Source organism: Heptranchias perlo, chromosome 2, assembly GCF_035084215.1.
Source record: "Heptranchias perlo isolate sHepPer1 chromosome 2, sHepPer1.hap1, whole genome shotgun sequence".
NCBI classification, from domain to species: Eukaryota; Metazoa; Chordata; class Chondrichthyes; order Hexanchiformes; family Hexanchidae; genus Heptranchias; species Heptranchias perlo.
The window spans coordinates 99,705,348-99,729,194 of NC_090326.1; the positions used below are offsets into that span (position 1 = coordinate 99,705,348).

General features: G+C 42.9%; 1 long non-coding RNA gene across 3 annotated transcripts in view; it reads left to right on the forward strand.

Annotated features, from left to right (window-relative positions):
- The window catches only part of LOC137341663 (uncharacterized), a 100,921-nt gene that overhangs the window by 45,175 nt on the left and 31,899 nt on the right, over positions 1 to 23,847 (forward strand). For all 3 annotated transcript variants that reach the window (XR_010967082.1, XR_010967083.1, XR_010967084.1), the window contains exons 2-5: positions 6,543 to 6,604; positions 12,278 to 12,488; positions 15,028 to 15,385; positions 19,212 to 19,316. This is a non-coding gene — a long non-coding RNA (uncharacterized lncRNA). The remainder of the gene's footprint in view (positions 1 to 6,542; positions 6,605 to 12,277; positions 12,489 to 15,027; positions 15,386 to 19,211; positions 19,317 to 23,847) is intronic.

Here is a 23,847-nt window from a genome sequence, read left to right on the forward strand (position 1 = left end):
TAGAACACTTGCCTATTTTAGATATCCAATCTCAGGAAATGGAGCAGGGTGAACATGTGTCCACAGGGAGCTGTTGGGGAATGGTGGAAAAGGTCGGGAGGGTTGGGTCATGCTGAAGTCTGCCGAGCATTGCAGGGTTTTGAGAGTAATGCTTCATATGTCGATAGTCAAGGACATTCAGCCACTGATCTTCGGGTAAGCGTTCTCCAAGGCGGCCTTCGAGACACACGACAACGCAAAATCGTCGAGCAGAAGTTGATAGCCAAGTTCCGCACCCATGAGGATGGCCTCAACCGGGATCTTGGGTTCATGTCACGCTACACGTAACCCCACCAGCAAAAAAGGGGAAAAAATTATGTTTTTTAATATTCTCTCTCTCTCTCTCTGCCATTTTGGGTTTCTTTCTGCCTGTCTGTGTAATTGACACAATGTATATCCAGTGTACTGGGACGTGCTGTTCTCCGTGACTGGCCTGTTTGAATAACAACGACACCTTTTGATTGGTGTGATGCTGTCCCAGCCTAGTATAAGATATGCGATTTGAGAACCTTTTCACTCATTCATCTGATGAAGGGGATAATCTCCGAAAGCTTGTGATTTTAAAATAAATTTGTTGGACTATAACCTGGTGTTGTAAGATTCCTTACATTTGTCCACCCCAGTCCATCACCGGCATCTCCACATTATGTCGATAGTGGTATTGGTCATGCTGGGAGAAACATGTGGCTGAAACATCTGTGGGACATATCCCAATCTGATCAAGTGATCTTCGACCTCCGCCTAGAACTGGAACAATAGCAGTTGGGGCCCATTCTAGAATGCTCACTCAGCACATCCCCCACCTCCCCTCTTTCAGGACAGCAACCCATCCACTGACAATGAAGGGCCATGATCCCAACTGACATGACCACTAGTATGCAGGGCCTCCCTCCCATTTAATGTCCCCAGGCCTAACTAATCCCTACAGACCAGAACAAACAGACAGCTTTAACCCCGTGACCCACATTGCTCTCAGTGCAAGCACAGTCACAGAAACCTGGGTCTATCAATGCACTCCTCACACAAGCACCATGCAACCAAAATGTATATGGGAATGTACAATTTCATCAAATGTATGTGAATGTATCTTTTTTGAGAATTCAATTAAAAAGGAAAAAAGAAATAACATTTAAAAGTCATTTTTTGGTCTAATAATAGATTAATTTTAATAACTAACATGCAATTATATATCTGCTAACATCCCCAAAAATGTAGTACAATTTTGAAAATCCACAGATGAGATGCTTTTGTATCTTTTGTGCTTATTTTGTAGTTTAAAACCAAACTCTTTGAATTTGTAAAAAATTTAGGTTTAGCATAACTTGCACAAGAAAAAAACAAGGTTAGTCTAGTTCTACGTTTAAATACAGACTGAACAACGACAGCTCAAGACTTTTGAAAATCATCAGATCCTTCGTTCTATAAGTTGCCCAGGATTCCAATCTGCAACACATGCCAGTGATCACATGGAATGCTCAAGGCTGTGAAGATCCACTCACCAACTCTCCAATCTGTGCTACTTTCCAGCTAAGGTGAAATGAAAAACCATGTAAAGCAGTTTGCATGTAGCTGACATTGTGTTTTTGAATCTCTCCACCTCCAATCCTTCATTCTTTCTTTCTCTGCTATCTTGCTGTGCCCCATCTGTCTGGCCAACTTCACTTTTTCTTACCCCACTGAACAGCTTCTTGTCCGTACAAAAGGTACATTTTATTCTTTTTCGGATCGAATGAAAATTTAATTGAGGGAAGTTTAAAAAAAACATTTTCCCAGCACTGGTAGTTTGTGTATGCTCACAGGAAGTGTATTGAGAACCAGTACAATGGAACACGTACAGGATTGATGTCATGGAGCTGCACTGTATTATCATTGAAGGCTTCTGCAGATTGGTGTGGTGCCATAGCTTTCAATAGGGAAGTACAACTTGGGTGTGTTGTAGGACTGCAACACACAATAAACAGGAGTACGATAAGTTTGTTTATAATAATGGTTCACGTTTTCCTTCTCAATTCCTAAAAGCAAAATGTTAATTCATACCACTATTAACCAAATATCATTTCAAACATTAATCAGTACCTTGCACAAAACAATTCCCTTCAGCCCAGCTGTCCTTCAAGATAATCACGATCAGTTTCATCCCTCTTGATACAAATCAGTCTAGTTTTCAAGTGTCTGCCCTGTGTTTTTTTTTAACTTTCTATTTTGTGGATTTGGTGCTTATCAAGTTGGAGGGGGTCAGTAGTCAGTGGCTACCCAGTGTCAGCATGAAACTACTCAAGTCACGTATAGCAGGAGTCCAACCTATTGGTGTAGTAGGCTGGACCTGTGTGTCACAACAAGGGAGTGAGGCACATGTGATTAAATTGCTACTGAATCAGGCAGGATCATCACTGACATCATGTCCAACTCCCTGTCTATTTTGGATTTCTTGGGTTCCTTGGACTACATCATTTTCACCTCCTTCACTTCTTTCTTTTGCATTCCATTTTCCTTCCTCCCTTCCTCACATCAGTCCCTCTTGCTCTTTCTCCCCAATATTCTGGTTCTCTCTCTTTCACACAGTTTCTTTCCCTTTCCATCGCCCCTTCCCCCTTTAACCCTTGACTTCAACCCCTCTCCCCTGTTTTTCTCTACCATGGTTGGTAGGGAGAGGCAACAGCAGCGATACTCAGACAAGCAAGGGAGTTAGAGACAGCAGTATTAGTGGCTACCGCCCCCAGGGCTTAGTAATAAAGGACAGAAGAGACACTGTAATGTGGCTGGTGTGGGACAACCTGCGTCTATGTCTCTTGGCTGCTAAACTTCTGTCGGGAGGTTGGGGGAGGAAGGCAAGGCTGTTGACATGCTCAGGATCAGCACCAATATGTGAGCCTTTTGTTACTTTTACATTTAAAAATTACAGCTAATGGCAAGTGTGTATTCCTCGTGCCAATTTACCTTATTCCGGTAGCAGTGGAAATAAGTGTAATGCGTGTAATGGATAAGTGTAATGCATTGGTGCTGTAAATGGTGGGAGGGGCACAGTGGTGACAAGATGCCGGTATGGTACTGCTCTCATCAGACTGACGCCAGGATATAAAAGCACCTTCAAGGGCTGTCTTGCATTCCTCCGAGGTAGGCTGGCCAGGCCCTGATAGTATCCCTCCCTGTCGCTCGAACACAGAGCTTCCTGTGAGAGTGGGGAGTGCTGTTAAAGAAAAGTGCTCACCTCTGCAAAACCAGCTGACCTGGCAATGATGTGGGGGGAGGGGGGTAAACCAATCCAATGGGTCTCCCTCCTCCAGTATGTCCTGTTCTAATCCTGTTTGCTTTGCAAGCCTGTTCCCCTGCTCAGTGTAGACTGATAATTTCACACAGCGAGCTGTTGTCAAGAGTTTAACAATTATTTAAAGTTTCGCATCTTGAATGATTCCTGTTCTTCAGTTAAAGGCAGTGGGTGTGTAAACGTTGCAACCTAATCAAACTGGAGACCTGGCTGATGGGAGCAGTAGATTAACTTTAAGAAAAACGTGTTTGTAATTTTTAATGCAACTATTAGCAATTATTATACGAAAAATAGAACTGGCAATTTCAATTAAGGAAAGGTCAGTTGGTTGCTGTGCCAGATCTCTCAGTGGGAAAGCAGTGGGCTGATATTTGCCTCTCCCTCCCAGCAATGCTGCTGTTTCCCTCCAGTCATCACCTGCCTCAGGAATCCATGATACCGCAGTTCTCGATTGCAGAGGGACAGCAGTGCTGTTGGGAGCTGGAGCTGGTGTCAGCCCACTACGCTGCTGCTGTGAGACCCGAGAGTGCTAGCTGTCTGATTCTTTCACTTCCTGCTGACAGATAAACTATTTCTGCCAATGGATCTATTGAAGCAATTTTTGCTTAGTTGGGAATTGCTCAGCAGGTCATTTAAAAATCACAAGCAGGTGGGATTCAGTCCATGGACCGAGGGTTGGACACCTCTGATGTACAGCACGGTTATTTTATTTTATTTTTTTATATTCGTTCATGGGATGTGGGCGTCGCTGGCGAGGCCAGCATTTATTGCCCATCCCTAATTGCCCTTGAGAAGGTGGTGGTGAGCCGCCTTCTTGAACCGCTGTAGTCCGTGTGGTGAAGGTTCTCCCACAGTGCTGTTAGGAAGGGAGTTCCAGGATTTTGACCCAGCGACGATGAAGGAACGGCAATATATTTCCAAGTCAGGATGGTGTGTGACTTGGAGGGGAACGTGCAGGTGCTGTTGTTCCCATGTGTCTGCTGCCCTTATCCTTCTAGGTGGTAGGGGTCGTGGGCTTGGGAGGTGCTGTCGAAGAAGCCTTTGTGAGTTGCTGCAGTGCATCCTGTGGATGGTGCACACTGCAGCCACGGTGCGCCGGTGGTGAAGGGAGTGAATGTTTAGGGTGGTGGATGGGGTGCCAATCAAGCGGGCTGCTTTGTCCTGGATGGTGTGGAGCTTCTTGAGTGTTGTTGGAGCTGCACTCATCCAAGCAAGTGGAGAGTATTCCATCACACTCCTGACTTGTGCCTTGTAGATGGTGGAAAGACTTTGGGGAGTCAGGAGGTGAGTCACTCGCCGCAGAATACCCAGCCTCTGATCTGCTCTTGTAGCCACAGTATTTATGTGGCTGGTCCAGTTCAGTTTTTGGTCAATGGTAGATACAGAGTATAGCTCTCTGTGCTCATCCCCAACAGTGAACCCTAGTCCCAACCTCAGACAAGCACCCGACTGTATTAGTGTAACACAATTCTGTGTCCCACACCAGCTGCCTTGTGGTTTCTCTTGAGTGCCATTGCCAATTTATTGCCACATTTGGGGCAGTTTTATGCTAAGGCATATGCTCTCTAGGCACTGGATTGAGATTGTTCAGTTAATACATATTCTGTAGTACAAAGTCTCCGATGTGACCAGCGTGCTGGAGTTTTCACTGTAGACTGTTCCAGGAAGTGGGTCTGTCTGAAAAACTCCCACATCACAAGTCAGTGCCCATTTAATACTGAGATGTTCCATCTATTCAATGCTGTAATTGCTTCTCACTGTATATCTAATATTCAGTATTGGGGGAAGTTTGCACCCTGCTACTTCCTTCAGCTAGCAGCGTTGGGCTGGTCTGGACCTTTCCATAGCCTGTTTCCACACCATGTCCTAAGTTGCTGACAGGAAATGCAGTTCAAGTGGGCCAGGGGATGGTGATGTCTTGTCAGCCCCTTTGTCTGCTCAAGCTGGAGAGATACACTGCCCCACAGCACTCTGAATCTCAGCTCATCCACAAATTGATGAATGTTGTCCAGCAGTGCTGAGGAAGTTCGAACATCAGTCAAAGCCAGGTTTCAAAACCACGAACCTCTGGGCTGTGTGTTTAGTGCTAAAGCACCAGATATACATGAGCATTTCAGCACTGTTGTTTTTTGAGGTGGGGTTGTTGGGTGGGGGGGGGGGGGGGGAGTTCGACAAGATACAATTTTGAACAAACGAGTGATGAAAAACTGTTCCTCAGAAACAGGCAAAAAACAAAAGTACATCAGTTTTCTAAGGGTTAGAGTTTATTTTTGATAAATTGCAGAAGACGGTTTAGGATGGAATAATGAAAAGCGATAACTATCTGTGTAAAAACCTCGCTGTGCATGGAACCAGTTATTAATAACTTGCTATGCCGTCAGTGGGTAGCTCGGTTCGTGACTACAGCAGACAAGCGAATACACAGAAGACAGTATTATTTTCTTTAATGAATGGAAAGTGATGCCCAAACCATGTGATACGCTAATGGTATTTTCCGAGTTCCTCTAAAACCAAGGAATTGGAACCAGCAGTGACGACTATAACTTGATGTCATTCTTTAATCTGCCTGGGCTGTGTAAAACCACTTCCTCTTCATGTAGGCTGTGGGTCGTATGACAGGCAAATGCTGTCTAACACCGAGCGTGATGATGTCAGAGCCCACACCCGGGCTCTCGTCTCTCACAGCGTTTACTGAATGAGGAAGGTTGAGCAACTGTGAGAATATATTTTCACTGAACGAGCCACTGTTCCGTTATGAAAGAAAAAAAATGTGACAAGTAGTTTCAGGCTTAAAGTATTAAAAAAAAGGCTGGTACACAGAGTTACGAAACTCATTCAGTTTGAGGTTACAGTTAAGTAAGAGATGTTAAAAAGGTTTGTTTAAAATATTAACTCTTCAGAAAATATATATATATATATAGGAAGAGAGAGAGAGAGGTATTGCATAGCAATGTGCAAAATTTGAAACTTGTAAAAATACTTCATTATCCATAGGATATAACATTGTGGTTGAATGTTACTGTAAAAACTCCACCTCACTATCATTTAAATGTCAAAAATAATAGTATTTATGATCATTGTGTAAATCAGATATTGTCAGATCTTCCTGAAAAGCAGAAAGATTGACTCTGTTAGAAAAGAAATGGATTTTGGTTGCAGGCAGATTTTTAACTTTTTCACCTGTTGGTTGATAATTCTTTCTTTTTTTTTGTTTTTCTAATCTTCTTTCTTCTTCCAGGCACTGACTTGCACTGAGGTCTGATTCTAATGGTGCTTGGTACTCTCCAGTCCCTCACGCAAGTAAATATTGTTCATTTTAAAACTAGACTATGAGCATCAACTGGCTATTCAACCATAGAGGGCATCCCATGATCGTGTCCTCAGTCAACCCCGCACATGCACACATTCCGTGCCGGAGATGCGCCACCCACCATATTGGTAAAGGCTCCTGTATAGACATCCAGGGCCCATGCCTGAACCAGGCATTAAGCCCTTTGAACATGCAAGTGGGGGCCTAACATCTGTTTTTGGACTTTCCTGAAATTGGGCTGCCTTGAATATAGCCGGTACTGGGCCGGCTGCATTCAGGATTACGAGGTCTTTTTGGGGCCTTAATAGGATTGCTGCAGGCCACCCAAAAAGGTAAGTCTTGTGAAAATTACTTACCTGAATGTGGAGTCGAAGACCATTGCCAGCCCCCGCTCAGCCCCCTCCCCATTGCCTCCACCTCCCCAGGACCTACCTGAAGGCCATTGCCGGCATCGCAGTGGCCTGAGATTGATGTCCGCTTCGCTGGTGGGCTGCCTAAGGGTGCACAGCAGGTATCCGTAGCTTGCAGGCCTAAATGAGGCCCAAGGACCAATTTCGATCGGAATAATGCTGGGAAGGCTGCATTTATTGCCCATCTCTAATTGGCCTGAAAAGGTGGTGGTGGGACTTCTTCTTGAACCGCTGTAGTTCTTGCTCCCACAATGATGTTAGGTAGGAAATTCCAGTGATGATGAAGGAACTGTGACATATGTCCAAGTCAGGATGGTGTGTGACTTGAAAGCCAACTTGGAGGGGAACTGATGGTGTTCCCATGACGTTGCTGCTCTGCCCTTCTTGGAGGTAGAGGGGAGAGGTGCTGTAAAGTAAGTATGGTGAGTTGCTATAGCACATCCTATATATAGTATGTATTGCAGCTATAGTGGGCTGGTGGTACAGGGGGTAGATATTGGGGTAAAGTGCTCCTGTAAGCTGGCATTGGCTGCTTCATTATGGAGGAGTTGTGAATGGAGCTGAACACTGAAGAATCATCACATTCCTGACTTGAGCCTTGTAGATGGTGGAGGGATCAGGCGGTGAGCCACTCATCCTAATATCAGTAGCAGGGAAACATGCTAGAGTCTATTATAAAGGATGTGATGAGGACATTTAGAAAATATCAACGGGATTAGACAAAGTCAACATGGATTTATGAAAGGGAAATAGTGTTTGACAAACCTACTGGAGTTTTTTGAGGATGTAACTGGTAGAATAGATAAGGGAGAACCAGTGGATGTGATTTATTTGGATTTTCAGAAGGCTTTTGATAAAGTCCCACATAAGAGGTTAGTGTGCAAAATTGAAGCACATGGGATTGGTGGTAATATACTGGCATGGATTGAAAATTCGTTAACAGACAGGAAACAGAGAGTAGGAATAAATGGGTCTTTTTCAGGGTTGCAGGCAGTGATTAGTGGGGTACCGCAGGGATCAGTGCTTGGGCCTGAGCTATTCACATTATATATCAATGATTTGGATGAGGGAACCAAATGTAATATTTCCAAGTTTGGTGATGACATAAAACTAGGTGGGATCGTGAGTTGTGAGGAGGATGCAAAGAGGCTTCAAGGTGATTTAGACAAGTTGAGTGAGTGGGCAAATACATGGCAGATGTAGTATAATGTGGATAAATGTGAAGTTATCCACTTCGGAAGGAAAAACAGAAAGGCAGAATATTATTTAAATGGTGATAGATTGGGAAATGTTGATGTACAAAGGGACCTGGGTGTCCTTGTACACCAGTCACTGAAAGCAAACATGCAGGTGCATCCAGCAGTTAGGAAGGCAAGTGGTATGTTGGCTTTCATTGTAAGAGGATTTGAGTACAGGAGCAAGGATGTCTTACTGCAGTTTTACAGGGCCTTGGTGAGACCACATCTGGAGTAGTGTGTGCAGTTTTGGTCTCCTTACCTAAGAAAGGATATACATGCCATAGATGGAGTGCAGCGAAGGTTCACCAGACTGATCCCTGGGATGGCAGGACTGTCGTACGAGGAGAGATTGGGTCGACTAGGCCTGTATTCACTCGAGTTTAGAAGAATGAGAGGGGATCTCATTGAAACATATAAAATTCTGACAGGGCTAGACAGACTGGATGCAGGGAGGATGTTTCCCCTGGCTGGGGGGGATCCAGAACGAAGGGTCACAGTCTCAGGATACGGGTAGGACATTTAGGACTGAGATGAGGAGAAATTTCTTCACTCAGAGGGTGGTGAATCTGTGGAATTCTCTACCACAGAAGGCTGTGGAGGCCAAGTCACTGAATATATTTAAGAAGGAGATAGATAGATTTCAAGACACAAAAGGCATCAAGGGGTATGGGGAGAGAGCAGGAATATGGTATTAAGGTAGAGGCTCAGCCATGATCATATTGAATGGCAGAGCAGGCTCGAAGGGCCAAATGGCCTACTCCTGCTCCTATTTTCTATGTTTCTATATCACAGAGTACCCAGCAAACAGCTCCACACCTGACGTTATGGCACAGATATGGTGAAATAAAAAAGAAAGACTTGCATTTATATAGCACCTTTCACAACCTCAGGACGTCCTAAACTGCTTTACAGGCAATTAAGTGCTTTTGAAGTGTAGTCACTGTTGTAATGTAGGAAACGTGGCAGCCAATATGTGCACAGCATGGTCCCACAAACAGCAATGTGATAATGACCAGATTTTAGTGATGATGGTTGAGGGATAAATATTGGCCAGGACACTGGGATAACTCCCCTGCTCTTCTTCAAAATAGTGCCACGGGATCTTTTACATCTACCTGAGAGGAAAGATGGGGCCTTGGTTTAATGTCTCACCCAAAAGACAGCACCTCCGACAGTGCAGCACTCTCTCAGTGCTGCAATGGAATATCAGCCTAGATTTTGTATTCAAGTTTCTCGAGTGGGACTTGAATCCACAACCTTCTGACTCAGAGGTGAGAGTGCTACCACTGATCCACAGATATCATCTATAACACAGATAACGTGAAACAGTTGAAGGAAGTTAGGCTGAAGACACTGCCCTGAGGAATTCCTGTGGCAGTGTCCCGGGGGTGTGATGATTGGCCTCCGACAACCATGACCATTTTTCTGTGTGTCAGGTATGACTCCAGTCACTGGAGGGTTTTCCCATCGACCCCCATTGACTTCTGTTTTGCTAGAGCTCCCTAGTGCAATACTTGGTCAAATGCCACCTTGATATCGAGGACAATTACCCTTGCCTCTCCTCTTAGCTCTTGTTTCCCTATCTGGATCAATATTTTTTGTAATCAATATTTTTGTTAAGGAAGTCAGCATAGCATTCAAGTTCCCCACAATTTGTTGGAGTTCCTCACATTTATCCATTGCTTCACTCATCTGGTGATATATTTCTCTGGCATTTGCTATTCACACTTGACAAATAGATTCTAGTGCTCCATCCGTAATTAAGAAGTTTTCAATTACATCTTTGAAAAGTTTCCCAGGAACTTTCATATTTTATTTTTTGTATAGGTATTCAACAAGGTTCCACATAAGAGACTGTTAACAAAAATGAGAGCACATGGAATTAAAGGCAACCTATTGGCTTGGATAGGAAATTGGTTAGGAGGTAGGAGACAGAGAGTAGGGATAAAGGGTATGTACTCAAATTGGCAGGATGTGACTAGTGGTGTCCCCCAGAGATCTGTACTAGGGCCTCTGCTTTTCACTATATTTATAAATGACTTGGATGAAGGAATAGAGAGTCGTATATCTAAGTTTGCTGATGACACTTAAGCTAGTTGGCACAATGCAGATTGGAGCAGAAAGTTGCAAAGGGACATTGATAGATGAGTGGGCAAAACTGTGGCAGATGGAGTTCAATGTGGGAAAGTGTGAGGACCTAAGAAAGATAGATAGGAATATTTTCTAAATGGTGAGAAGCTAGGAACTGTGGAAGAGTCCATTTTTAGGGGTCCAAGTACAGAAATCACTAAAAGCGAGTGGATAGGTACAAAAAATAAGTTTAAAAGCTAATGGAATGTTGGCCTTTATTCCAAGATGATTGGAGTACAATGGAGTGGAGGTTGTGTTACAGCTGTACAATGCTCTGGTTAGACCTCATCTGGAGTATTGCATTCAGTTCTGGGCACCGCACCTCAGGAAGGATATACTGGTCTTGGAGGGGGTGCAGCGCAGATTCACCAGAATGATGCCAGGGCTAAAAGGGTTAAATCATGAGGACAGGTTGCATTGACCAGGCTTATATTCCCCTGAATGTAAAAGATTAAGGGGTGATCTGATTGAGGTGTTTAAGATGATCAAAGGAGTTGATATTGTAGATATAGAGAAACTATTTCCTCTGGTGGGGGAGTCCAGAAAAAGGGGCATAACTTTAAAATTAGAGCTAGGCCGTTCAGGGGTGATGTCAGAAAGCACTTCTTCACACAAAGGGTAGTGCAAATCTGGAACTCTCTCCCCCAAGAAGCTGTTGAGGCTAAGGGTCAATTGAAAATTTCAAGACTAAGATATTCAGGTTTTTGTTAGGTAAGGATATTAAGGGTTATGGAACCAAGGCGGGTAGAAGGAGTTAAGATGCAGATCAGCCATGATTGAATTGAATGGCGGAACAGGCTCGAGGGGCTGAATGGCCTACTTCTATTCCTATGTGCCTATGTATAACTTAAATTAATTTGCCAGGGACTAGGGGGTGCAGTGGATGAGACTCAAACCTTTCATATATGGGAGCTGAAAATCCTGGGACCTGGTCCACTGCCAGAGTAGTGGGCATCGGTGACCTCAGCTCCTGTCCATGCTGGCATATCCGAGATTAGGGCGGGGTCATGTCATTTGCATACCAGTGATGGGCACCCGTGGAACATCTTGCCAGAGGAGATGAGCAGGAAATGTGGTGCTGAATGTGCATTTGGTGGGGCCTATTGGTAGGCTGTTCCCATCAGTGCCGGCAGGCAGGCAGATCAGGCCCAAGTCACTTGGTAATAAGGAGGCAGAGCTGAGGAAATTCCTAGCATGGGATTTCCTGTCGCCCTGGCCCTGCCCCCTCCAGCATCAAAGGCCATGTTTGACACAGATGGAAGTCCCAGGCCTGTGCGTGAAGTGCAGCCAGTGGGATTCTGAACTGAGATCTGGGCTTTCCAGATCCTGCCAGAATTCCCAACTCCGTCAGGCTTCCTACACCCAACGTGTGATCTAGGAATGCTGTTGGGGCTGAGAATTTTCTGGGTTCCAGTCCAGATTGATGGGAATAAAAATGTCATACTTGTGCAGTAGGAGATGCTCTTCTGCGTACATCAATAAGCAGAGTGAAGGGAGCTTTACCGCTGGCTGTCCTATAGCATTGAATTCCCCCCCTCCGATGTTTTACCGGAAAACATAATATTCATTTGCTTTCCCTGATTTCACCTGGATTTAAAATTAAAAACAAAACCTGGAAAATTCCTGGGAGATTAAAAACTGAAAATGAAGAGCCCTAAATATATCCTTCCTCCAGGACTTCTTCTGATCAGCTTAGCTCCATCCCAGGAGGAACATCTTATCAGTTGTTGGTTCTCTTTTGAGCCGCAAAGTAAATGGGTGCCCAAGTGAAGCTTGCTGCCAGTGTATACTGAGCTTGTTTATTCATAAGTAAAATCCTCCAACTGAACATTGGTGATATGATCTAGAGTCTAAACTCAATATAACAGATGTTTCAACTCCACAGTGAAACTTCAGGTCAATGAGGACATCAAGATCCTTTTGGAGTACTATTTGAACTCAAAGACCTTTCCAGGCAATGGTGGAAGCCGGTTAGAACCTACACTGTATACCCAATGGAGGCATTAATCAGCAGTTTTATCTCAAACTGCTGCAATGTATGAGGGACAGCATGACACTGCAATCAAGTCTGGAGTGAAGGCAATATGAGGCATAAGGTTAGGTAATTCTCAACTGTATTTAATATTTAAACAGTGCTTGTCTTAAAGTAAATACAGTGTGGAATTTTCAGGAAAAGGCGACATGTGACATCCTAAACTATCTTTTTATTTGTTTGTAGCATTTCAGAATGTCCATAGGATTTCAGAAAGAAGTTTTTTTACTGCCCCAAGCTGAGAGTATGATTTTATAAAGTGATAACCCAGTGAATCATTAACAGAAGAATACAATATTTATCTTACAATGGTAAAGATGTAGGCTAAAATCAGAAAATATGGGTGATCCCCTGGAATACATGGATGAGAAAGTGGCAGCTCCGTTACTTTACTGATAATGGAAAGAAATAATTTTTTGAGAGGTTATAGAACAGATCGGCTATGTAATGAATACTATCACTTGAACAATGTGATTTGGCTGCTATTAAATATTCATTTGCCGACCTCTATATTTAGAACTCTCTGATCCCCACTATGAAAACAAAACATGAAAAGGATGATGGCAAAACAAGGTGAAGTTATCAATGCACTGACGGGAAAAGAGGCTAGAGATTTTAACTGTGTTGTTCTGAGTTCACAGTTATGTAAAAGTGCTGACATAATCTGTCACATGCTTGACTTTGCTGTTTATTTTAAAATAATGAATGGGCAAAAAGCCCGCGCCTTAATGAAAAAGCACTCCCTGCCTCAACAGAGAGCACTGTTCTTTATCATAGATTGTTTTTTTAACGGGCCATGCAAATTCAGCGGTGATATAAATGCAATGGAAAATATCACTGATGATTGACTCTGGACGTGTTTTTACATTGTCATTTTCTTTACTAATACCCACTGACATACTGTTTATTACAAAGGAAGGACTTCAGTTCAATCCTTTAAGTAGAGGAGTGGGAGAGGCTGATGGTCTGGATCTGAAGAAAGCACACTGCTCATCCTGAGAAACAAATCATTTCTGAACACAGGATAGTAGTGATGGGATTCAGGAAGAATCTTCTGACCTTCTCCCCTGCCCCCCTGCTGCATGGGAGATGCACACTGCCTGAGAGACTTTACACAGCAAGATGTCCGAACAATGTAAAAGTTAATTTAGGAACTGTTTTCGATACAACACAAGCTGGGCTAGCACCAGGTCCCTGTGAATGGAGCAGATCCTCAATGCCCACCTGGAATGCACACCGTTCCCCTGGAAAATAGGGTTTATAATAATAATAATAATAATGTTACATTAAAGCAGAAAATGCTGGAAGTGCCTGGTAGATCAATCAGTATCTCAAAGAAAAATGTAGTTTAATGTTTCAGATATGAAGCTACATCGGAACTGCAGTCAGTGTAAAGCCCATGGAAAAAAAGGTCATTTGAAATTAATGGTAAACACTGTGGCGCCATTCACACTTTAATGAGTAAAAAGAGCTGCCTATCACATGCGCTCTTTACAGTCATTAAAATAAATCTCACCCACAGTCAGAAGCCAGTAATTCAAAACTGCAGAGTTCTTCATCTCCCTTAGACCTCCCTTCCTCCTACAAGCTTCAGGTTTTTAAAGCCCATGCTTGATGTCAGCTAATCTCTACATGCTTTGCTTCATCTCTTTTCAACACTGCTGCTGTTCTGCACTATGGGGTTTACCCCTTTACCTCGGGTTCTTAATATTAAAAAAAAGCAGCCCTCTGGGCACGTGTTTTCAGTTCACAGGAACTCTACTTTCCCCAGCTTCACAACACATGCAGATAGAAAGAAAGAACTTGCATTGATACAGCAGCTTTCACATCCTTAGGATGTCCCAAACTGCTTTACAACCAAATGGGTGACTTTTTGAAATGTGTGGCAGCCAATTTGCACACAGCAAGGTCCCAGAAACAAGCAGAATATTTGGAGGAGGGTGCCCTTCAGGCCAGGCCTCCTCTAGAAGTTAGCTGGCATGGCGGGATGAGATTTGGGGAGTGGTGTTTGTGATGTATGATCTTGAACTGGTCATGTTGATTGAAGATGAATGTAGGCCCAGATACTGAGATGGGATCATTTACATATACCCAAGCAGACAGACATGGCCTCAGCTTAACATTTATCTGAAAAGACGGCACCTCTAACAATGCAGAACTGTGTCAGACTAGATTGTGTGTTCAAGTCTGTGTTGGGGCTTGAACCTACAACCTTCTGATCTGGAGATGATAGTCCTACCAACTGAAGCAAACTGACACTAAATACAGAGCCAGGCTTGCATCCACCATGCACCTGATACTGCACTGACTAAAAGTATCCTCTCTTTTCTGGCTGTAAAAGGTCATAAATGAAATGAGTTTGAGAGTCTCAACCATAGCATAAAACTGCCCATAGTCGAGTACAAATTGGCATTAGATGAGCAATCGCACTCAGAGAAGCATTAAGGACTACATCACTACTATCTGTGTGAAAAGAGGAAAATGGTTTCATTCTCTAGCACTGATACCTCTCACATGAATGGAAACAAGAAAAGGAAAAAATGTAATAAATGCGTTTGCTTTCATTTATTATTTAAAAAACTTGTTTCTTCCTTTATTTTCAGGTATCACATATTCCAGCCATTATTTTGGCCTAGGTGACCTGTCTTGGCATTAGCTGCTGTGAGACTCACAAGAGAACCTTGAGAATTTTTGATTCCAATTTGCCCAGGCCAGATCCGTTCTCATCCCACTGAAATTGGCCCTCTTCCAATTGAGTATTTTTACTCTAGAGTGCTCCTTGTCCTTTTCCTTAACTAATCTAAACCTTATGATACTATGATCACTGTTCCCTAAATGTTCCCCCACTGGCACGCTCTCTAATTTTATCTTTTCCCTTTGGGGAAACACCTGACTTCGCCTCAACATCTGCACCCACCTATTGGAAAGAGTCAAGCCGTCTGGGCTAGTAAACTGGAAGTGGTGAGTAGTTATTATGTGTATGAACCTATATTACATTCACTGCATTCACTACATGTTCCAATTTCCTTCTAAACTCAGAGCTCCATTGCATGTGCATAAGGAACACATGACACATTACAGACAATCCTATGTAAATGGAGGAAAACAAACCTTCCAGTGTGTTTGGCAAGTGTAATCTGGCCATTGTTAGTATGACACATTAGATATATAGTTATATAACAGCATCACAGACACAGTAAGTATATACATTTAACATTTGGCAATTCTAATAAATAAACTCTCCTCAAAAGCAAAACACTGCGGATGCTGGAAATCGGAAATAAAAGCAGAAAATGCTGGAAATACTCAGCAAGTCAGGCAGCATCTGTGGAGAAAGGAACAGAGTTAACATTTCAGGTCAAAGATCTTTCATCAGAACTGATAAATAAACTTTTCTGTTAAGTACTTTGTGTTCAGCAGTGATCCTCCTAATGTGGTATGGCTGTTGAATGGCCATCAGTTTCTCTCTCTTTCTGTCAGACCTTTCCCATTTAGAGCAGCATTTTCAAGTGAGAGATGGGTGTTACCTTAGAAACAGAGGAAACTTTAGGGATGGGAAAAGTTCAAAGGGCAAAGAGGGGAAAGAATTTCTGAAGTGTGTTCAGGAGAACTTTCTTGACCAGTACGTTTCCAGCCCAACGAGGAACGAGGCATTGCTGGATCTGGTTCTGGGGAATGAGATGGGTCAAGTGGAGTAAGGGTCAGTAGGAGAACATTTAGGGAACAGTGATCATAGTATCATAAGGTTTAGATTAGTCATGGAAAAGGACAAGGAGCAATCTAGAGTAAAAATACTCAATTGGAGGAGGGCCAATTTCTGTGGGATGAGAACGGATCTGGTCTGAGTAAATTGCAATCAAAGATTGGCAGGCAAAACTGTAATTGAACAATGGGTGGCCTTTAAAGAGATGGTTCAGGTACTACCTAGGTGCATTCCCACAAGGGAGAAAGGTAGGGAAACTAAAGCTAGAGCTCCCTGAGATGAAAGAGATAGAGAGTAAGATGAAGCAGAAAAAAGGGGCATATGACAGATGTCAGGTTGATAATACAAGTGAGAATCAGGCTGAAAATAGAAAGCTCAGAGGGGAAGTGAAAAAGGAAATAAGAGGGGCAAAGAGAGAGTATGAGAATAGACTGGCGGCTAACATAAAAGGGAATCCAAAAGTCTTCTATAGGCATATAAAAAGTAAACAGGAGTAAGAGGAGGGGTGGAACTGATTAGGGAACAAAAAGGAAATCTACGCATGGAGGCAGAGGGCATGGCTGAGGTACTAAATGAGTAATTTGCATCTATTTTTACCCAGGAAGAAGATGCTGCCAAAGTCATAGTAACAGAAGAGGTAGTTGAGATACTGGATGGGCTAAAAATTGAAGAAGAGGAGGTACTAGAAAGGCTAGCTGTATTTAAAGTAGATAAATAACCTGGTCCAGATGGGATGCATCCTAGGTTGCTGAGGGAAGTAAGGATGGAAATTGCGGAGGTACTGGCCATAATCTTCCAATCATCTTTAGATATGGGGGTGGTGCCAGAGGATTGGAGAATTTCAAATGTTACACTGTTCTTCAAAAAAGGTGTAAAGATAAACCCAGCAATTACAGGCCAGTCAGATTAACCTCAGTGGTGGGGAAACGTTTAGAAACAATAATCTGGGACAGAATTAACAGTCACTTGGACAAGTGTGGATTGATTAAGGAAAGCTAGCACGAGTTTGTTAAAGGCAAATCATGTTTAACTAACTTTTTGATGAGGTAATAGGGAGGGTCGATAAGGGCAATACGGTTGATGTGGTGTATATGGACTTCCAAAAGGCGTTTGATAAAGTGCCACATAATAGGCTTGTCATCAAAGTTGAAGCCCATGGAATAAAACAGGTAGTGGCAGCATGGATACGAAATTGGCTAAGTGTCAGGAAACGGAGAATAGTGATGAACGGTTGTTTTTCAGACTGGAGGGAGGTATACAGTGGTGTTCCTCAGGGGTCAGTACTAGGACCACTGCTTTTTTTTAATATATATTAATGACTTGGACTTGGGTGTTTAGGGCACAATTTCAAAATTTGCAGATGACATAAAACTTGGAATTGTAGTGAACAGTGAGGGGGATAGTGGTAGACTTCAAGAGGGCATAGACAGGATGGTGGAATGGGCGGACAAGTGGCAGATGAAATTTAATGCAGAAAAGTGCGAAGCGATACATTTTGGTAGAAAGAATGAGGAGAGGCAATATAAACTAAAGGGTACAATTCTAAAAGGGTTCAGGAAAACAGAGATCTGGGGGTATATGTGCACAAATCGTTGAAGGTGGCAGGGCAGGTTGAGAAAGCGGTTAAAAAAGCATATGGGACTCTGGGCTTTATAAATAGAAGCATAGGGTACAAAAGCAGGTAAGTAATGCTGAACCATTATAAAACCCTGGTTCAGCCACAGCTGGAGTGTTGTGTCCAGTTCTGGGCACCGCACTTTAGGAATGATGCCTTAGAGAGGGTAGAAGAAGTTTACTAGAATGGTTCCAGGGATGAGGGACTTCAGTTCCGTGGATAGACTGGAGAAGCTGGGGTTGATTTCAGTAGAGCAGAGAAGGTTGAGAGGAGATTTGATGGAGGTATTCAAAATCATGAGGGTCAAGACAGAGTAGATAGAGAGAAACTGTTCCCATTGGCGGAAGGGTCAAGAACCAGAGGACATAGATTTAAAGTGATTGGCAAAAGAACCAAAGGCGACATGAGGAAAAGCTTTTTTACACAGTGAGTGGTTAGGATCTGGAATGCACTGCCCGAGGGGGTGGTGGAAGCAGATTCAATCGTGGCCTTGAAAAGGGAACTGGATAAGTACTTGAAAGGAAAAAATTTGCAGGGCTATGGGGAGAGGGCAGGGGAGTGCGACTAGCTGGATTGGTCTTGCAGAGAGCCAGCACGGACTCGACGGGCCGAATGGCCTCCTTTTGTGCTGTAACCGTTCCATGATTCTATGGGTCTATGATTTGGCCTAATATGCCCATCCCTTTTTTGGTTAGTTTCAACCCCACCCTCCAGTGCACTCACTATGTCTCTCATTCTGCTATTTCTCATTGAATCCATTGATTCTATTTGTTTCAATGTCCTTCCTTGCTAATTTATTCCTCATGTCAGTTGCCCTTTGAATGAAATCATTCCTCTTCAATTCTCCATCTGCTCCTACCTTTAAAACAATGTTACCAATTATTGAAAACTTTGACAATATGATCAATTTATCTGGATCAATTTTACTAATCCCATTCATAATTTTGAAAACATCCCTAATTCCTTAACTGGTATATATATGCTGTGATGCAATTTTTTTCCTAAAGCAGTTACAAGGAAAATCTAAGCTTAAAAAAAACAATTTTGTTTAAATAAACTACATGAGGGAAAGTGAACAAAATTGAATCCGATTAATTAAGTGCCAAAATCAATCTCTCTCTAAGAAAGTGTGAAACCATTCTGCTATCATGTTAACTAGGACTATTTTATAAATACATATAGACACATACCTGTTGATTGTTTTTATCAGCTCCCATTACAGGAGCAGGAGACTCCTTAGAAATAAATCAGGAGGGGCACTGAAGTTTGAAAGTGTGATGATATTGTGTTAAGAGTCAACGCCCATAAGGGGAGCAGAGCGATGTGTTGTGGTTCACTGATACTGTTTTCAACTTACCCCAGTGACCACCAGCTATCACAAGAAGCTGAGCTGTAAACACTGTGCTATGTGATGACAGAACAGTCTCAGTACTTGAGAAAAACAACAGTCCTTTGTTCTTATTCTTCAGCTAAGTATTCAGAACAAGCTAGTGGAGATTGCGGAAAAAAGAAAATCTCAGGACAGTTCCGAACTCAATCTTCCTGTTGTATCTCCAGCACTTCTGTTCCAAAAGGTTAGTCCTCTTCCCCAACTGTGGATTTGTGTTTCCCCTCTTGGGGCACAGTTTAAAATATGTTTTAATATGTTTATGTATATAGATATTATTCTCTAGTAAAACAAGAGTCTTCCTGTCGGCTAATCTCCATTACAATTCTGGTCAACGGCTTAAGGTTGAAAGCCCCCTCTCCTCCCCCTCCCCTTTCCTGTCACATGATATGGATCCATGCAGAAAATCTTGGCGCTCATAAAGTCAGTGATTATCTATGATAATGGAAGATAGGAACTTCTTGTAAGGGGCCTAACGCCTGTTTTAGGTGGCCACCAGGATCGCCTGAAAAATGGCTAGACCCAATATCAGGTTGGATATCTTTCTTGTGTCCTTGGACCATGGCATGTTGGCCCCGAAAATTGGCCCTCTTTGTACTCGTTTTATACCCGTAAAATGGGCGCAACGAGGTCCAATTTCTACATTCTTAATAATATCAACCATTGAAAATGTGTCCCTTAACTTGAGACCTGCACCCATGATGATCTTTTGGACATTTGAAAGTTCATTTATATAATAACCCTGACATCCATTGCTTGGGAATGTCTTTGGAAATGAACAGGTCTTATATTTTTATTAGATAACCTTGGCTCAGTGGTAGCACTCTTGTCTCTGAGTCAGAGGTTTGTGGGTTCAAGTCCCACTCCAGAGACTTGAGCACATAAACTAGGTTAACACTCTCGTGCAGTACTGAGGGAGCGTTACACTGTCGGAAGCGCTGTCTTTCAGATGAGATGTTAAACTGAGGCCCCAGCTGTGCTCTCAATGGATGTAAAAGATCCCTTGGCACTTTTTGAAAAAGAGTAGGGGAGTTCTCCCTGCTGTTCTGGCCAATATTTATTCTTCAACCAACACCTTAAAAGCAGATTATCTGGTCATTGCTGTTTGTGGGACCTTGCTGTGCGCAATTTGACTGCTGCGTTTCCTATATTACAATAGTGACTACACTTCAAAAGTGATTCATTGGCTGTCAAGTGCTTTGGGATGTCCTGATGTTATGAAAGGTGCTACATAAATGCAGGTTTTTCTTTTTTTTCTTAAAGACTTCAAGCCATTACTATAAATACACATATGCTCAGTACTGCAGAATTGATGCTCTTTGGGTGCTGATTAGCCTGCACCTCACTGAGCTGACATTTCTCGATAATGTGAGGTCAGCCCATTTAAATATTTTCATGGTGCTCAGTGCATTGTGTGCTGGGAGCATCACAGGAGTTGGGGGATGGAATATTGAGTACCAGCAGCTATCAAAGGGCTGCTGGTTGCCTTTAAGCTGCTGTCATTCTTTTGCAAAAAAAAAGTATGGGGCCCAATGACATGTTTGAAAGATTGGCCTTTGGAGGCTAATGAGATAATGTCCAGGAATGAATTCCATCCATTTTGGAAGCAGAGGCAATCCAAGAAGAACATCATTTTTCAGTATATTTCTAATGCTAGTGGGGAGAGTCAGGACCCAGCCTTCTATGAAAGTGCGACTGATTCTTGGTGGTTGCGGGGAGGGAACAGTTCTAGTCCCTGCCATTCTACTGGCAGATACGTATCCATTTTCTTTTGTAGCCTATTAATGTTGGTGGATATGGATTATTGGAGACATAATGGTGTTATGGTGTCTGTGTCCAATCCCTACTGGTGTAGCAATGGATATATATCTTTTATTCCCTTTGTGTTCTCTGGTAGTCTGTGTGGGTTAACTGCCAGTCTACAGGATTGGAGCTTTGGCTATGCAAACACCAACATTTTCCAGGTTCTAAGAAGAAGCCCAAGTGCCTAAAGATTAGAGTGCGATCTCTATCAAGAGCAGCTCAGACTGTTTCTAATAACAGCATGCCTCAATGACATTGCCTAGCAGCAGTAGAATTGAGAGCATTCAGCTAGTAGCTCTGAACCACTTTGGAGTCCTAGAGATGACTGGTATTTGCCACCCAATGCAACAGCCGGTATCTTTCAGAAGGACTCTTTCACAATCAGCTCATGTTATACTCATGACAGGAGGCCTCTCATAGAACATGTATGACTGTTGTAACTTCTGCAAATCTTAGTATGCTCAGATCTTTCAGCCATTCACCCTGACATGATGACATTGTACAATCATAGATGACATCATCATATCACACCGATTACTTTCTCTATTTGCTTGCAAGCTAGTAAATAAATGACACAGCGCCTTTAGAAAATGCTACAATTAAGTCAACATTTATTACACTGCCTTAGTGTTGATGTGAGGGGGTTTCCTTCTCTGTGTATCTATCAACAGCTTTCAAACTCTGTAGCTTCTGTCTAGCACTGACTTCAGATTTGTGAGCCATTTACCATGACATATTTCATATGGTGTCTGTCAGAAGTAATCAGTTCATTGCCTCAGCCCTGCTCCTTCCTGTGCCACTGGTGTGTAAATATTTGACAGCTCCCTTCCTAATCCATCAAACAGTAATCACAAGTGAAAAAGCACAGGAGCTCAGAGTTCTAATGGAATCATATGTACAGTTTAAAGTACCTGTTAATAGTTTGATCAACACCTTATCCATTGGTGTGTGCATACAACAGAAGCAGAGGACTGAAAGAGGTTCAACCTGCAATAGATTTTAACAAAGTATTAGTATCTTCACTTCCTGAAAGATGACAGGCCACATATATTTGCAAGTAAACAAACCTGGTGTTTTTTTTATTATCCTTATTTTCACAAATCTAACAATTGCCTTCTTTCCTAAAAGGTTTTATGGTGCATTTTGTGTTCATTAAGATAAGGTAAGGGTTGGTTCACCAAATATTTCCTGGGTTTATACTCAGTGCCAGAATTAAGGACTCACAGCTTAGGTTTAGCACATATATGTTGCAATAATGAGGAGAACATTCGTCCAACACACCAAATTGTTAAAGGGCACATCACGGGAACAAAGCTTCAATCCAAACAACGTAAAAAAACCTGCATGTCTGTGTTTGTGCATCATCGTAAATCAAGAGAAGCAAACGTGTTCACATTATGTGTTAGATGTTTTAAAACTGATCATATTACATAATGTTTAGAACGGAGGTATGAGTTTTGTTTACTGTCTTCAGTAATCTGTTGATGCGACATCACACCTGTTTATACTTTGCTTTGTAACAGCCATCCATTTCCTGCCCTAGAACCTCAGAGCCTCATGACAAACTTTGTTTTGCAGTGGCTAATAGGGTCAGAACTAATTTAACTTTTTCCTTTGGGAGATTTTGATGGAACAAATGTCATCTGGGATAATGAATTTTGGCTCCCAAACCACAGTGGAATCTATCACTTCTGGTATCTTTCTGAGGCGTGACTCCTCGGTATAGCTTCAGAACCCCACATGACCAATTATATGCATGACAGTATCCTTCTCCCTATCACACTTTTAATTTTCAAACGTCTTTAGTAACACCAATGGAAGATTTTGTATTGAATGACCACTAGCACTGTCACTTCGCCTACTGATTCACCTCAATTGTCCAAGGAGATCGAGGACTTTCACATTCCTCTGTTATGTAGATTTAAGCCCAAAACATTAGATGGGATATACATAATTTTTACAACCTAAATGTTTCATAGCAGCAACTGCTCAGCAAACTCTGAAGCAGCTTTGTTGGGGGCCTATTGAAGATTGCTATGGTTACTTGAGAGTAAATGTTTCAACTGTTTGTAGGATTCCTTGAAATTGTGAGAAGGAGCACAACTCCATCTCTCAAGAAAAGAGAAAACTTGAGTTGTGCAATGTTCTTTATTATTCTAAAAGTATTGCAATCCATTTGGCTCCTCCCCACTCAATACAATAGTTCACAGACAAAAAAAGTATTGATCTTCATAAGAACATAAAAAGTATGAAATGAGAAAAGTGCTCCTCCTGATCCCACAAGGAAAGTCAGGGCTTTTGCTGCCGCAGTCTCCCCCTCCCCCTTACCACCCATGGGACCCTGCCAAGCACCCCCCGCCTCCGCTATCATGACCTGCCTGAATGCTGGTGGGTGGCCGCCAGATCTTTGCCTGCTGGTAACTGGCCAGCCTCTTTCCACGCATTTTGGGCAGGCAATTGGTTGGCGGGATGTAAATGAAGTCCAAGGGTTACAACAGCCCAGGCCTCAAATTGACAACGTCGGTGGGCTTGGTGCTCGATCTAAACCCACTCCCAGTTAAAATCCCCCCCTATGGACAGGCCCTGCGAATGCACAGGGTCTGCTCAGACGAGGAGGAACGCGATGGACACCTACAGACGCTGAAAGACGCCCTAGTAAGAACGGGATATGACGCTCGACTCATCGATCGACAGTTCCGACGGGCCACAGCAAAAAATCGCATAGACCTCCTCAGGAGACTAACACGGGACGCAACCAACAGAGTACCCTTCGTCGTCCAGTACTTCCCCGGAGCGGAGAAACTACGCCATGTTCTCCGCAGCCTTCAACATGTCATCAATGAGGACAAACGCCTCGCTATGGCCATCCCCACACCTCCACTACTCGCCTTTAAACAGCCACCCAACCTCAAACA